The following is a 15,522-nucleotide window of genomic DNA, read 5'->3' as shown; positions in this document are numbered from 1 at the left end:
TGGTAGAGAAGCTGTTGTCGGCACCGGCATTAGCCAAAATGTTATCTGCTTCGACCCAAATGGCTTCGGAGCCGAAGACCATTGCACTGACTATTACTATTCCTTGCTTCAGTGTCTTCGGCTCCGTGTACTCTGAAGTCCTCGGTGCCAGTCGAGGACTCTAGCAGCAGACACTCTCTGGTCGGGTCCAGGGAGGACAGTCAAACCGACTTTTCAGTTCTGACTTTGCCTGTCGGGGCCTCGGCTCAGATTAGCTCGGCTCCTACTTCGGAGCCCACTGTCCCAGTGCCGGAGATGTCGACGGTTTCCTCAGATCCGTCGGCTCCCTCACATCGGAGCAGAGGTGCTTTCAATGCCATGAGGAGAGTCATGTTTCCCAGGGCATCCTCGACCTCGGGTCTGCCCTCCTCCTCTCCAAAAGTGCCTGTGTCTGCTTCTGCATCACACGTTCTGACCAAGCATAGAGACCCAGAGCCACAAAAGAAGCTGTCTGCAGGTGGTGATTAAATAAATCCAATGGGTGAAAGTAATCACGATATAGCAGGTATACTGTTAGCACTTTATTAACAAGAACTTTCGGAAGGCCTTGTATCCCTCCTTCATCAGACAAAACAGCAAATACCAGGGAAAAACTCATTTAAATATACACTTGTTAACCCTGTTAATGACCTCATAAATTGAGGACACTCCTATATTAAAAGACACATCCATTTTAAACTATCATTGAAAAATCAGTAAAAATCATAAAATTGTTGCATAATATGTTAAATATACATTAAATTATTCATCCATTAATAACACAATTATATGACATATGATATGCTAAAAATATATATACAAAAGTGTGTATATAAATACAAATGCTACATATAAAATGAAACATACATGACTGAAAGGGGAAACCAGACCTAAAACTAAGCTATAAAAGATGAGCTAAAAGTGACAGAAATCTAAAACCCCCCTAAAACAGCAAGCTGATGTGTAAACCTATCATGTATACTAAATATAGCTATCATATAAACCCACATATAAGAATCTAGAACCAAACCCCCCCCCACACACACACACACACACACACGCACACAAAAAAACACACTTATATACATATATATATATATATATATATATATATATATATATATATATAACATGTATGTACATATATATACATACACAAATATACATCTTTTATAGCTTAGTTTTAGGTCTGGTTTCCCCTTTCAGTCATGTATGTTTCATTTTATATGTAGCATTTGTATTTATATACACACTTTTGTATATATATTTTTAGCATATTCTATGTCATATAATTGTGTTATTAATGGATGAATAATTTAATGTATATTTAACATATTATGCAACAATTTTATGATTTTTACTGAGTTTTCAATGATAGTTTAAAATGGATGTGTCTTTTAATATAGGAGTGTCCTCAATTTATGAGGTCATTAACAGGGTTAACAAGTGTATATTTAAATGAGTTTTTCCCTGGTATTTGCTGTTTTGTCTGATGAAGGAGGGATACAAGGCCTTCCGAAAGTTCTTGTTAATAAAGTGCTAACAGTATACCTGCTATATCGTGATTACTTTCACCCATTGGATTTATTTAATCACCACCTGCAGACAGCTTCTTTTGTGGTTTTCGTTTCATAGAGACCCAGAGCCTCAGGAAGCCCCAATGGGTGGCCCTTGCTCTTCTGAGACCTCACCAGAGGCCCCCACTGATGAGGTACCCAGGAAGAGATTGTTCAAGAGGAAGCACCTAGACTCCCCACAGGAGTCTCTCACATCAGATACTGACTGGCATCAAAAGCACCTCTGCTCCGATGTGAGGGAGCCAACGGATCTGAGGAAATCGTCAACACCCCCGGCACCAGGACAGTGGGCTCCGAGTACGAGGTAGGAGCCGAGGCCCCATGAGGCAAAGTCGGAACCGACTAGTCGGTTCGACTGTCCTCCCCAGACCCGACCAGAGTGCGTCTGCTCCTAGAGTCCTCTATTGGCACTGAGGACGTCAGAGTACATGGAGCTGAAGACACTGGAGCAGGCATCGGCTCCAAGGGTTCCACTAACAATCAGGTCTGCCTCCTTTGGCTCCGAAGGACCAGCATGGCTCAGAGGAGGAATAGTAATAGTCGGTGCAATGGTCTTTGGCTCCGAAACCATTTTGGTTGAAGCCGATAACATTTTGGCTAATGCCGGTGCCGACAACAGGTTCTGTACCACACAATTCAAGTCCAGAACCAACAGGCTGATCAACCCATCAGTAAAGAATGAAGGCAAGATGAACAGCTCACATGGAACATTATGGTGAGTACATAACTTCTTTTTTGCTCATAGAACAACAAAAAATTATAACTCAATACTAGATCAGTCATTTCCATCAACAGTCCTATAGTCCAAGAGGAAAACATTTTAGTTCTTAATTCAATCCTTACAGTTTCCATGCCATCCTCATTTGGAGTCATGGTATATAAGGAATTGATATCTAACGTCACCAGTAAATCCATTTCATTCACTTCAATTTTTTCTATCTTTTTTAAAAAGTCAAAGCTATCCTTAATATATGTAGTATTATTAGGAACCACTTTTTGTAGATATTTGTCCACAAAAACAGAGAGACCTTCGGTTTTACTATTTGAACTAGCCACTATGGGTCTTAATGGTGGCTCATTTAAATTTTTATGGATTTTTGGTATACCAAAGATCATGTTTATTTTGAGATTCCTGTACAGAACCATTCTTCTGTACAGGAATCTTTAAGGGTAATACCCTCTTTTTACTTCCTTCATTGTTACCTTTTTATAATATTTTTCATCAGATAACATCACTTCCATTTTTCTTTCACACTCTTTCCTATCTAGTGCAACCATAGCCCCCCTTATCAGCTTTAAAGAGCAATATTTCTTCATTTTTAATTAGCTTGTCAAAACATTCTTTTTCACTTTTAGTTAAATTAAAATAACTAAATTCAGCCTTTTTATCTAACATTTCTACAATTTGTGCCTCCCAAATATTTAAAAACATTTCTAAGTTTTTATACAATGGCGGGTTGAAATGACTAGGTCTATAAAATTCTGCCTTAGCTTCCTTTTGTTTGTCAGACATAATGTCAAAATTTAAACGTCTGACATAATCCCTTAATTCATTGATAGTAAGAAGCTTATTTGCTCTTTGAGCAGGGGCAAAGATGTTCTTCGTGTTTCACTGTTGCAGTCATTACATTTGGGTAATCTGCTGGCAAGTTGCCCTCAGTCGGCCTGAATTCCAAAGTCTTGGGTCCTGCGTCGGTTGCTGTCTTCTCTTCCATGACGTCAGGTCGTCAGGGGTATAAAACATGCATCCAACGCCATTTTCTTTAGACTTTCTTGCCACGCGGTGCCTGAAGCAGAAGCATTTTCGCAAGTGCTGGTCGGCCAACCACTGAAAAATTGAGTTTTAGTTTCAGAACCGAAGTCTTCACTAGAGCTAAGTACCCCATTGGGGAAACTTTTTTCTTGCTTTTTACCGATGTCAGAAAAAGTTAATAATTGTATTACTTGTGGGAAGCAATTACCTCATAAGGATTTCCATTTATACTGTATTCCTTGCCTAGGCTTTGATCACAACGTGCCTGGTTGTCGGTTTTGTGCTAGATTTAACCAGCGCACTATTAAGCGTCGGTATATTTTTGCATCAAAGTATTTTGGAAACAGATTTAACTACCCAGAAATGTCGTTGGATAGCAATCTGACTACCGGAATGCATAAAAAACGCAAGGAAAAGGACAGAGAAAGGCAGTCGAGATCCAAAACTGACGACAAAGCTTCTCCTAAGCCAGTCGCCGGTACTCAGTGAGGCGCTTTCGTAGCCCCTGATACCAACTACCTTCGAGTCGCAGGCCTCTACCAACACCCATATGGAGTCAGGCATGCCGCAAGATACTCAAGGTATTGGACCGACGGATGTATCTCCCTCGGATGGGTCCTGGGCCGCTGAGCAGGCACCGGCTTCTGAGGGTGTATTCAGACCTCATCATTTGTATATCAAACTGACCGCTGCAAAAGCAACTTCTAAAGCTAAAAAACTGACGCATGAGCCATGTGCACAGGCCTCTATACTTAAAAAAACAGATGATCAAAATGGCTGAAGACCTTATTACCTTGAACAAGGGTTCCCATCCCCCCTCCAGATAAGCAGCCTAGGCAAGACATTGATTATGAATCTTCAGATCAGGTTTCTATTTTTTCTGATTCCTCCTCTGATCAGGAATTGCCTCTACCTCCCTATGAGGATTCTGATGCTGAGGAGTCTATTCCTTCTGCATCTCCTCCTGAGTATTATTAATTTGGAGAAACATTGCATACTTTGAGGGAGCATTTTCACTGGGAGAGTCAAGATTTCTCAGAATCAAAAAAGAGGCTCAGAGATTTCCTTCCTCTCCCTCAGCACAAACCTTTAGCCATCCCCCCCTGTTTTAGACATTGTGGATGATGTGTTTTCAGAGTCAAGCTTGACCCCTGACTCCTTACCTCCAGCTCCCGCTAAGCCTGACAGATACTACAGGGGAAACCCTGCTGCTGATCGTGAAACTATTTCACAGGGTCCAAAGGGAGTTAAGACCTCAACAGCAAAAAATCCTGCACCCTCTGACAGAGATTCAAGAGCACTAGGTAGATGGGGAAAAAAAGGTGTATACATCTGCAACCTTGGCAATCAGGGCCTTAAACTGTCAATTTCATTTGATTAAGTACTAACAGATTATGGGATTGCTGAAACAGAAAATTATGTTGATTTCAGAATGTGCAGAAAATAAAGAATTGCAGGAATTATTGCATGCAGCTGAGCAAGTTGGAAAGCATACTTTGCAATGTGGTTTTGATTCTTTAGAGGCCTTCTGCAGGGCCACAGTTACTGGACCTGTAATTAGGAGGCATGCCTGGTTAAAGGAACAAAATTTACCTGATCATGTTAAAGCTAATTTGCTAGATGCACCTTTACAGCATGATTCTCTGTTTGGTATTAAGGCAGAAGAGGTTCTAAAGAAAATGGAAGACAAAGCTAAGTCTATGCAAACTGTTAAAGACTTCTTACAAGTGCAGCCACCAAGATTCAGTAGACACTGGCCTACCAAAAATTGGTCCTTTCCTGTGTCAGACAGAGCTCAAAGGGCAAATCCAGGCGCCCTAAGGGTTCCAGATACCAGGCGCAAGATTCATACAGGTCAAAGCAATGGGGCGCTTCCATCTCCAAATCTGGAGGAGATAAAGCGCAATCCCAATGACTTCCCTCTGCCTACACCAAGCACTTATCCTTTGGCAGCACCCATAGGGGAAAATTAGCACTTTTTGCTCAAAATTGGCAGTTAATAACCCAGGACAAGTGGGTACTAAACATCGTATCACAGGGATACAGATTCCATTTCCACACTCTGCCAATGGCAAATGGTTGGCCAGATCTGCCAAAAAAAAAAAAAAACAACAACAACAATGGGCAGAGGCACAGAAACATGTTATGTCCCTCATGGATATGGGGGCCATTCAGGCAGTACCAGAACAGGAAAAAGGGCAAGGTTTTTACTCAAGACTGTTCTTGGTACCCAGAAAGGACAAGGCCTGGCAGCCAATACTGGATTTATCGATTTTGAACACATACCTGGACATTCCAAAATTCAGAATGCTGACTTTGCAGCAGCTTCTGCCCATGATGGGCAAGAATGCTTGGCTGGTGACTTCATATGAGGAAACTTCAATGGTACCTAAAAAGTTTATGGAGTCAACTTTCACACAGTGTGGAAAAATGATTCCTCTCATTCCCTGCCTGCAACAAGAGTTTCTATGGTGGGCAAAGGCATGTCACCAAAACATGGGACTGCCCTTCACTCTACCCCCTGCCAGCCATACCTTAACAGACGCATCAGATTATGCCTGGGGGGCCCACATGGCAGGAAGATGCATTCAGAGCTTATGGGCACCAAAGCAAATGCATCTGCATATCAACTAGAAAGAGATGCTATCTGTTCAAAATGCCCTAACAGCCTTCAAAGACTTACTTCATCCAGGACAACTACTGATAAAGACGGACAACACCACAGTCATGTGGTACATAAAAAAGCAAGGGGGAACACACTCCTATACCCCCTTTGCAGATTAACCATGGCACTGTGGGACACAGCTTTGACCTACCAAGTACATCTTCAAGCTCAATTCCTGCCAGGAAAACAAAACACTCTGGCAGACGATTTAAGCAGAAACCTTATGGATCCTCACGAGTGGAAACTAAATCCACAAGTCTTCAGCATGATAACAGAGAAATGGGGAAGCCCAGACATAGACCTATTTGCTTCTTCTCAAAATTATCAATTGAAAAGATTCTGCACACGGACTTATCACAGACAAGCATGGAAAGTGGGCGCCCTATCCTTCAGTTGGAAAAAACTATTTGTTTACGCCTTTCCTCTTCTGCCTCTTCTACCCAAGGTCCTCCTGAAAGTCAGACAAGAGAAGCCAAAGATGATATTAATTGCCCCAAACTGGCCCCGCCAATATTGGTACCCAATCCTAAGGAACTTATCTCAATACCCAGCTTGGACCTTGACCACAACTACTGTCCCAGCAAAACAATCAGATCCTGCACAATCAACTACAAACTCTGAACCTGGCAGCATGGCTAATCATGTAGTCATACAAGCAACACCTATCAGTAAAGCTGTGATGGATGCCATTCTGGAAGCCAGAAGGCGTAGTACTAGAAAATCTTATGATGACAAATGGAAGAGATTCTGTGCTTGGAATCAAGCACAAGGAACTGATACAGCAGAACCAAATATTCTTCAGATATTACAATACTTAACTGAGATGCTTGACAAAGGCCTATCTTTCTCATCAATCGAAATCCACGCCATTTCGGCTTATTACAATGCAAAGCCACCAATCTTTCATCCTTTACTAAAGCAGTATCTTAGAGGAGCCAAAAATTTAAGGCCTCCTAGAAGATCACCATTACCTGCATGGGACCTCAATTATGTGTTGGAAAATCTCACCCTGCCTCAATTTGAACCAGCTGCTACCGCTCATCTAAAGTTCTTATCATGGAAAACAGCTCTGCTGCTAGCTATTACTTCAGCAAGAAGAGTTTGAGCTACAGGCCCTCATGGCTGTAGAGCCTTTTATCATATTTTACCCAGACAGGGTGTCTCTGAGGACAAATCCTACTTTTATGCCTAAGGTGGTGACCAGTGTGGCCCTTAACCAAACAATTCATCTGCCAACTTTCTATCCAAATCTGCAGAACAAGGGAGAGAGAATTCTGAATTCCTTGGACGTACACAGACAGCTAAGATTCTACTTGAGCAGGACTTAAGGCTCTAAGAAAAACTGAGCAATTACTAGTATCATATGCTGCAGGATCAGAAGGAAAGGCCATTTCAAAGCAGACTATTTCAAAGTGGATAAGCCACTGCATCCATTTCTGCTACTTACACCATGGTAAACCTGTGCCCAAGGGCATTAGGTCTCACTCCACCAGAGCTGCAGCTACTTCAGCAGCCTTTTTTCAGAGGAGTACCAACCAAAGACATTCTAGAGGCTGCTACTTGGGAGCTCTGTTCACACCTTTGCAAAGCATTACCATTTACCTCTCTACTCTTAAGTCTAGGGCAGGCTTTGCCACTGCAGTGCTACAGGGCCTTATAGCCGCACCTAATGCTGTTTAGCTCCAGCCTCCCAACCATAGCTTTGGGATTCTACCTAAATGTAATGACTGCAACAGTGAAACACGAAGAACATAGTACAGTTGTGTACACTTACCATAAATGTAGATGTTCGAGTGTATTCACTGTTGCAGTCCAGGTTACCCTCCCTCCATCCCCCTGTCATTCTGAAATTTATCTTTCCTTCTCTAGCCTCTACAACCTATGTGGTGTATTTGCTTGTAGATGAAGGTTAAGTTTATATTGATGGCATGTATATATATATATATATATATATATATATATATATATATATATATAATTTTGCTACATTTTGGGGCACCTGACATCGGGGGCAAGAAAAACTAAAGAAAATGGCATTGGATGCATGTTTTATACCCCTGACGACCTGACGTCATGGAAGAGAAGACAGCAACCGACCCAAGACGTTGGAATTCAGGCCGACTGAGGGCAATCTGCCAGCAAATTACCTAAATGTAATGACTGCAACAGTGAATACACTCGAACATCTACATTTATGGTAAGTGTATACAACTGTTCTTTCCATCCCTTGCTTAATACGCAACATTCTTCTTTAGAAAACACATAATTAGACAAGTTAATACTCTTAAAGTTCACAGTACCTATGTCTTCCACGTTTGCTTTTTCTTTTTCCAGTTCGTCTTCTGTTGACCCATTCTCCCATATCCGTTTTTTGATGGTTTTGCATTATTAATATATTTGCTGTTTCTTTCATTTGCTGTAACTTGGGCCCAAGTTCTTTCTTGGTTATTAACTCTTTGATAAACTTCGATGGTTTGTTGCCTCTCCTTTGGCACCGCTATTTCTTTCCCTCTTGTTTGCATGGCGTTAGGATTTATATTGTTTCTAACTTTGTGTCTTACAGATTGATCTAAGGTTTTTATCCTTTGTTCCTTGTTTTTCGTTTCTTTTTGTAGCATTTTCCGTTCTTTCTGCCTGACTATTAGTTCTTCCATTTAACCTCTCAGACCTTTTTTGCTATATTTGCTTCAGTGTTGGCTGTATTGGTGCCTTCCGTCATAATGTTGCTGTGTTGCTCTGTAATTGCAACCCATATGCTGAGGCCATGCCCCCTGCATAGTCTCTTTGGTTGCTTTCAAATTTTTTTTATTTTCATTTTGCTCAATACATCATTTAATTTAATCAGCTTTTCTTGAATTATGCACATTTTACTACTAAAATTATCGGCCAAGGTCACTTCCTTTAGTTTAACGAAGTTCTTTCTCACATTTTCTGTTATTTCATCTAGCTTAACTTTATTGAAGTTCCGCAGCACTTCCATATATTGCAGACCAGCTCTTTGATCTATTTCGAGCCATTTATCCACTAAATCTTTCGGCAAATTAATGCCTGCTGGTAATTTCATTATTCCAAGTCCTTTGGGGACTTGATTGGTTCTCATGCAGTTTTTTGAAGAACAGATTATCCCATTGCAAGCGTTTCAGCAACGCAAAAATAATTTTCCAGATTCTTGAACAGTTCACTATGATCCACCGTAGTTGACACAGGCACTGGGTGATCACGGTTATTGTTAAATGGGTTAATCGGTGGAGAAAGGCACCCATTTAATATTTTTTCATTAGAGTTTATATTAGAACTCACCCTTCTTTGACTTCCAGCTATCGGGCTAATGGTTCCTTCGTTATTTATGGTAAAGGAACCCATAGGTGTATCGTCCAACATGCATTCAGCTGGCAGTGCCGTAAAGCTCATTCCAGGAAGGACTTGGTTATCCATTCAGATGCAGCTGCAACTTCACTAAACACTCTCAAAAAACGCAGTTTGTTAACAACTGGTACCCGGTGGGAAACATGCATTTAATTTAACTTGCCAGCAATACTCTAGCCATCCTAATTCTTCTTCTATATTCATTATATTACTTATATTCTTCAATACTTCTAACACTACACATTTAAAATTAATCTTACACTTATTCTCTTTGTAGTGTTTACTCATGGCATTTTTGTCATCTTCAATAGTGATGGCATATTTATGTTTGTAAATCCTTCTATATAGTTCTCTCTTGGTTCTACCTACATAGAAGGGTTTAAGTAATTGAGAGAAATGTGTTATGCATTTAAAAAGGAAGGGGTTAAAACATTGTTATAAAATGAATATGTGATCAAATATGTTAGGTTTTATGTGGTGCTGACTTTTATCATGTGATGCTGAATTTGATCGTGATTTTGAATTTTTATTTAAATTAAGAGAAGTAGTTAGTTAACCTCAGTCTGAAGAAGTCTCTGTATGAGTGAAAAGAGACAAAAGTGCTTACTGTAGGTGTTTTGTGAATAAAGTCTTTGGTTATCGACAGATACTGCATCTCATTTTTTATTTTTGTACCAGTTGTTAAGCTATGTTTTTTGAGTGTGTTCTGGATTTAACTCCAAAGCTCTTATTTAAGTAGGAATAAGTTAGTGCTGAGGGGCCTGCTTCCTTCTTCTGGTTCTACTTTTGTAGCTGGGGCTCAAACTCCATACAAAAAAAAAATCAGACAAGAGGAAGCCAGATACAGTGACTAAAGAGAAGGCATTGCGCAAGAGGTCCCCGGACCATTCTTCCTCATAGGGTCCTTCATCGGACAAAGTCAGATCCAACTACTTCGGATCCAACTGGCTCTAAATCTAGGTCTCCTCTGATCCGAATTCCTCCACTCCTACAGGATCCTGTTACTTCATGACTCCCTTCACCTTTCTTGGAGGGGGATCTCCCCATAGGCATTCCAGACCTCCATCCTCCACCCTCCACATCATCTCTTAGATCTTCCAGAACCTTATCCAGAGCTGATGTGGCTAGAATGATGAGGACATTTCTCAGAGTGCACATCCAGCTGGGGCTACTCCTGGATCCAACTACCACCAGATCTCTGAGCCAACCTTTGTCCACTTTCCCATGGTATCTCCTCCTCTGATCACACTCACTGTTTTGGAGCCCTTGGTTCCAAGACCCCTGGGGTATCCTCAATGGATTATAAAATGGTCTGTTCTTTGACTCCGGTGACTTCCCTGAGTTTCCGGGCCCAGAGCCTTTCAGAGACACAGGACTCTTAAAGCCGAAGTGCCGGGTCTGAAGGGGGGGGGGTTGGGATTGACTCCAAAGCTTTTGAAGCCAGCCATCTCTTCCTCCTGGGGGCTGCGTAATTGGACAGCTCAGGTTTGACTCCTTCCTTGGGTGGAATGCTGGCAGGAGCCGACGGTTTTGGAACTACCTGCTGCTTTTTCTGTTGACTTTTGTTTCCCCTATTTCGCCTGCCTTTGAGATTGTGGAGGGGACCTTCTCTTTGTCTAGAGAAGGGACATCCCTGTCCCCCCCCCCCCTTAGATCAGACAACTTTGCCTCCTTCCACCTGGACAGCCAGTCCAGCCTAGTCTCCAGTTGGTCCCTCTGGACATATTCATCTCTTCTGGTACTTCCCTAGAACACTCCACTGAGGACGAGAACATGTAAAAGGAGTCACCTGAATTCTTCTCAGGAATCTGTCATGGAAAGCACCGAGTTTGATGAAGGGGAGGGGTCTTGCAGATCTCCACCTGAAGACTTCTTTTTTGGAGACATCCTAGAGTGCCTGAAACAAAAAGGTGGTTGGTCCTTTGACACTTCCTCCCAGGAGGAATCGGTGTTCCTGAAGGCTTTCGGGTCAAACCCATCTACTTCTTTGGTAACTCCCTCAGCTGATGAACTCATAAATTTTGTTTGGCATGGAAGGAGCCATATACTGTAGAGCCAATCTGCTAAAAAAGCTGACAAGATTTTAGCACCACCCCCCAGGACCAGAGGCACACTGGAGTAAAGGAGTCCCGGTTGGTGCCATGTTTGTGATGGCAGCAACTTAAAAAGAACTTGCAGAACACAGTTCTTATGTCCATCCCCCTGACAGGGAGTTCAGGACCTTGTACATATTTGGTAAGTGCATGTGAGCTTCAGTGACCTTTACTTTCTAGTCAGTGAGTTATCTAGCACGTTTTGCAAGGCTACAAAGAAGTTTGACCAAATAGCTTTCCAAATCTCTTTCTGGATCCATTGTCTGACAAGGATCACAATTGAATCTGTCAGCAACTAGTCACCCTCCAGTCTATTTTTAACATATCCATGAGACTGATCTCCCTTGCAGCAGAAGGTACCTCATGGGTGGCGGGTCCAGGCATAGCCATTAGGAGACATGCCTGGATGTGACTGTGTGATTTTGCGTAACCCTTTAAGTCTTAGTTCATCAATGCTGCCTTTGATAGATGTTCCTTTTTTTGGTCCCAAGGTAAAGAATATACACTGCAGATGTGAGCAAGAGGGAAGGACCCTGTCTGCCATGTGTGTATGTTTTTCAACCCCTCAAATATCTGTCTCAAGGATTCAACAGGAAGGTAGAAAAATGAGGTTTTGCAAATCCCAGGGTACTTTTAAAGACTCACATGGAGATAGTTTCCCCAGAGGCAGAGGGGAGAACTCAAATGGAAGACGCCATCCTCATGGTAGAGGTGGTCTGCAGAACCAGGGCTTCCGGCATTCCTTATTGGATAAGCCTACCCGTGAAGCCCGACTGTTTCCCTCTGGAGGCAGTTGGGGGATGCTTACCTGTGTACTCTACAGCCTGGCTGTCTATAACAAAAGTTTTCCTGGGTGCTGTATTTTACCATTTTCTCTAACACCCCCAACCAAAATGAAAAGAATCCCTGATGTTCCACCCAATCAGCGGGAAGTAGCAGCACTAGAAATATAAAAAGCTGCTAGAAAAAAAGAGACATCCAAGAGGTCCCTCCAGACCAGAGAGGTACTGGAACCTATTCATTATTCCTATTGGTGCCAAAAAGAGACAGGGAACTTGAGACCAATTCTGGATCTGAGCAGAGTGAATCAGTTTGTACAGTATTCAAGGTTTCAGATAATCATGGTTCAGTCCATTTTGCCACTGTTGAGAAAGGATGAATGGATGTGTTCAATAGATCCTCAGGATGCGTACTATCACATAAAAATGAACAGGCATTCCAGAAGATATCTGTGCTTTCAGCTGGCAGCCAGTCATTACTAGTTCAGAGCACTGCTATTTGGTCTCACCACAGTTCCCAGCGTGTTCACGAAATGCATAGCAGTGGTAGCAGCTGACTTGAGACTGCTGGGATTCTGAGTGTTTCCATACCTAAATGTCTGGCTCCTAAATACCCCATCCAGGCATCTGCTGCTACTGACAAGTGACTGCTTGCTCCAGTTGTGCATCCATCTAGGCATCACAGTCAATTACAACAAATCGCAACTCACACCTATGCAGAGTTTAGAGTTCGTAGGTGCTCATCTGGACACAGTGAATCAAATGGCCTCTCTTCCTTTTGCTCAAATTCAGATACTGATTTCCCAGGTCAGGAAGGTATTTCAAAATACTTCTCTTTCAGCACAACTAATTTTACAGGCCTTGGGATCCATGGCAGCTGCTGTCACCTTTGTTACTCTGGCCAGGTTTCACATGTAAATACTTCAGTGGATGCTGTCAACTCAGTGGTCCATTCTTCTACATCTTTTAACTGCTCTAGTAAGTATCAAACAGGCATGCAAAAGGTATCTGCTTTGGTGGATTCATTTGAATGATGTTTGCAGCAAACCCTTTCAAATCTGAAAGCTCCATCGGTGGGAGTTTAGAAACAACTGGAGACAATTTTGACTACCATCTCCAGCATCACCACCCTCTTTATGTCCCTTATGCATAATCTGTGGATGGAGCTGCTAGGGCAGCTGGGACCAGTGTAGCAGTGACATGCTACACTTGGCTGCACCATTGTGATTTTGGGTACCACTTCAAGGTGTCCTTTACTAACTCCCCATTTAATGGGTCTTTCTTGTTTGGCTTGTTGGTGAAACAAGGGATGCAGAAGTGTGAGTAGGATGCAAGAGGCCTTTATACCCTCAAAGTTAATTTCAAGGTTCCCAAGAGATCATAGAGCAGGAACCAAAAGGGGCCTTTTTCACTTTGGTTGAGGAAGTGTAATTGTCAACAGTTTTGACTCCTCTTCTTATAGAGGCAGTCACAACAGAGGTCGCCCCTTCAATGGTTGCAAGTCCAGGGGCCAAAGAAGTCCACAGAACCAGGGATATCATGGACCCTTCTGAAATAGGTGACACAGCATCCCTGAAGGTCTGCCAGACTACTGCCATCTGGAGGTACTTCAAAAGAGTCATTGAAGAGGTCCCATGAGACCAGAGAGGCTCAGGGTTTTATTCAAGATTAATTTTGGTTCCAAAGAAGACTCAGGACCTCAGGCCCATACTGGACCTCAGCCTCCTAAACAGGTATGTCTGAAAAACCCAGTTCAGAATGGTCACATTGCAGTCGATTCTGTACTATTTCAGGATAACTGAATGGATGTGCTCAATGGTCCTCCAAAATGCTTACCTTTGCATCAGGATTGCAAAAGAGACATGGAGGTTTCTTCATTTCATGATAAGAGCCAGTCATTATCAATTCTGTGTCTTACCATTTGGCTTCAACACAGCCCTCAGAATGTTCACCAAATGCATGGCTGTCTTAGCTGCTCTTCTACGACTACAGGGATACAGGATTTTGCCTACCTAGCTTGCTTCCTAGATGCTCCCTCAATGGAATCTCTTTCAGATGCCATGGACTATTTGTTCAGTCTTTGGGAATCTCTGTACATCTGCTCAAGAATCAACCCTTCACCCAGTTCAGAAGATCATATATATAGGTTGTCATCTGTCAACTACTCGGTCCATAGTCTCCACCACCAGACAAGGTTCAAATCTTAAAGACAACAGTGCAGTTTCTACTTCATGCCCCTCCCCTACCACAGCCTTGATTCTCAGGGTATTGGGGCTGATGGCATCATCGATTTTTAATGGTACACCTTGAATAGTTGTGTATGAGGATTCTGCAGTGGCTTCCACTAGCAGAATGGTCACAGTGTATTCACCCTCTTTCAAAACCTATCATTATGCAGGGAACACTTGAGGTGGTGGTTACACTCCCATGTGTACTCTGGCAGACCCTTTCTTCTACCTGCACCAGTGGCCATCGTGACCACAGACACCTTCTCCCTAGATTTGGGAGACATTACAATGGGAGGATGAGCTAGGGTCTGTGGGCAGATAAATAGGCTAACACATATCCTGGAGTTGAGGGTGGTCCTCCTTGTGCTGTAGGAACTACAGGACTGTTTCTCAGGGTGTGATTTCTATCCAAATGGACAACACAGTGGTAGTTTGGTATATCAGTAAACAGGGAAGAGCCTCATCTTACCCTTTATATCAGAAAGCAAAAAGGGTTTGGCAGGGGGCGATTGCCTCACACCATTTTCTCATAGTAACACCTATCCTGGAATTACTCAGTTACCTAGTGGATAGGTTCAGCAGATCCTGTCTCATGCCGCATACCTCAATCCAGTGGGTAGCCAACCAGGTCTTCAGTCAGTGGGCGACTCCCATTTGCAGTCTGTTTGCTTCCACTTACAACACCAAGTGTAGCATATACTTTTGCCATGATGCCTTCCTAATGACAGTCAAAGACAGGTGTCCTTGATTTTGGATGATTTTTTGCCTTGATCTTCATAATATTTGTGATTTTCTGGTAAATTGCTAAGGATTTTAGCCGGTCAGTAATGCCAAACATTAGAGTTTCGAACTTGGTATTGTTGAGAAAACTTGTGTTGAAGCAAACACTGCTGTCCATTAATTTTTTTTAAGTGAATTAGAATAATAATTAAAAATTGACTCTGATTTTAGGCCTTGTCTCCCATCGCCCACAGTTATTTTTGCTTTGTCCAGAATTCTTGAGCAAATAAGTTGGGAGGTATGTTTTGAAAGCTCGTCTTGTT

General features: G+C 42.3%; 1 protein-coding gene across 1 annotated transcript in view; it reads left to right on the top strand.

Annotated features, from left to right (window-relative positions):
* TASOR2 (transcription activation suppressor family member 2) overlaps positions 1 to 15,522 on the top strand; it is a 2,454,942-nt gene that overhangs the window by 1,756,934 nt on the left and 682,486 nt on the right. The window lies entirely within an intron of this gene.

The sequence above is a fragment of the Protopterus annectens genome, chromosome 11.part0 (assembly GCF_019279795.1).
Source record: "Protopterus annectens isolate FY-2018-M chromosome 11.part0, PAN1.0, whole genome shotgun sequence".
Taxonomy (NCBI): domain Eukaryota; kingdom Metazoa; phylum Chordata; order Ceratodontiformes; family Protopteridae; genus Protopterus; species Protopterus annectens.
Note: the sequence above shows the minus strand (reverse complement) of the source record. Positions and strands in the feature narration are given on the sequence as shown.